The sequence below is a fragment of the Nicotiana tomentosiformis genome, chromosome 7 (assembly GCF_000390325.3).
Source record: "Nicotiana tomentosiformis chromosome 7, ASM39032v3, whole genome shotgun sequence".
Lineage (NCBI taxonomy): Eukaryota > Viridiplantae > Streptophyta > Magnoliopsida > Solanales > Solanaceae > Nicotiana > Nicotiana tomentosiformis.
The window spans coordinates 87,282,875-87,284,644 of NC_090818.1; the positions used below are offsets into that span (position 1 = coordinate 87,282,875).

At 38.6% G+C, this 1,770-nt stretch overlaps 1 non-coding gene across 1 annotated transcript; it reads right to left on the reverse strand.

Moving 5' to 3' along the window:
• Positions 1–1,422: 1,422 nt before the first annotated feature.
• On the reverse strand, positions 1,423–1,494 carry TRNAC-ACA (transfer RNA cysteine (anticodon ACA)). Its single transcript has one exon. It is a non-coding gene; the product is annotated as a tRNA-Cys (tRNA).
• Between the last annotated feature and the right edge of the window lie 276 nt (positions 1,495–1,770).

Genomic DNA, 1,770 nt, shown 5'->3' on the forward strand with positions numbered 1-1,770 from the left:
CCTTTTGATGCTTCACACATGTGCATTTGTGGCTTTATGACTTGCGGGGTTGGTTAGTTTCATCCCGGAAAGATTTAGGGTTGATTGGACACTTTGATTGTTCGCTTAGAAGCCTAAGTTGATTATGTTGACCAATGTTTGACTTTTGTGAAAATGACCCCGGAACGGTGTTATAATGCAGCTTGAGTAGTAAAGTTTTGTACTATGAATGCATAAGCAGGTAAAGAGTCCATGTGTTGAGCTACCAAAGAAGGTGCGCCATGCCATGGTTTAAGATTTAGGCTCCATAGGCGAAACTCTGTTTAGGTATTAGGGAGGGGAGGACACCACTCAGCACCACTCCGTAGGGTTCAATTCCCTAACCCCAATCCTTTTACCCATTAACATCTTAGAAAATTTCACAAAACCTTTATCACTTAGTTTTCGAACGAATGGATCGGATCGACTTGGAAAATGGAAAGCTTTGTACAAGTTATACGTTTTGTCACCACTTTGTGGAATGCACGTCGTGGTGGAAAAATATGGGTACTTATATTTCCAGAAAAACCAATTACACTAAGACCCGCAAAAACACCTAACATAATGATAAACGGCTCGTCTCGCCATGACCTTCTCTTAAATTCTCAAAAGAACTTTTGTCGCACCCTAATCTATTCTATAGATATTTGGACTAGAGTTGACAAACAAACAAAACTAGCTATATACTTTCTTAGTATCGAATAGAAATCTAAATGGGGCGTGGCCAAGTGGTAAGGCAACAGGCAACTTGAGCAATCAAAGCTACGCCCTCTTCCGCTGCTGACTATGAACACTTTCTTGCTAGGTGTAATCCGTTGGACATAGATCCAATTTTCCACTTTTTTGGACTGCTTGGAATTTCTTTTTCCTATTCCTGGTGGTATCAAAATGCCAAGTAGTTGGATCATAATCTCTTACATTAAAAATGGATGCATGCGCGACAGCACCATCTATGAGAAATCCACCCATCCATATGTGATGTGTGAACAATGATAGTTGTGTATCATAATCAGTAGCTAGATACGGATACGGGGATAGGCCAGGGATGAATCGAAAAAGAAATCTTTATTGGTTCTACCTCCTATTTTTTATGAAGAGAATGAATCTTTTTCTCGAAGGATCAGAAAAAAATAGGTCTGGATCTCCTATGGGAATGATTTGGAAGATCCAAAACCAAAAATTGTGGTATTTTCTAGCAACAACATGTTTTTATAAATAATGAATGGAGTTCCTTCTTCCATCCTATCCCATTCACTGATACTGATTTTACTTATTCAAATAACAATTAAGGTGATGCAAGGTCAGGAACGACGAATCTCTTTATGATAAACAGATTCATTTTGCAAGTTCTTTATTATGGGTAGTTCCTACAAAGGATCATAGATTTCGAGTTTTATGTTGATCAGGCGACACCAAGATTTGAACTAGAGAAAAAAGGATTTGTAGTCCTCTACCTTACCACTCGGCCATGTCGCCAAAATACTACAAATAGAAAATAGATGAAAACTTTCCTGGATTATTGATGATTCTACCTTAGCTCTAAAGTAAGAAGACCACTTAAAAACCCTCATCGGAAAAGGCATTCCCAGATCACCAGATCATAGTCTTAGGGTCACTACAAGCTGGAATCATCGTGAAACTCACTTATTCTTAGAAAAATGATGTGTGCTAGCCGAACATCAGGTAACTTCGTACGATAAAACGACAGATTGATAATGAAAAGAGGGAGATCTTTCATATCTTTCGAGATCC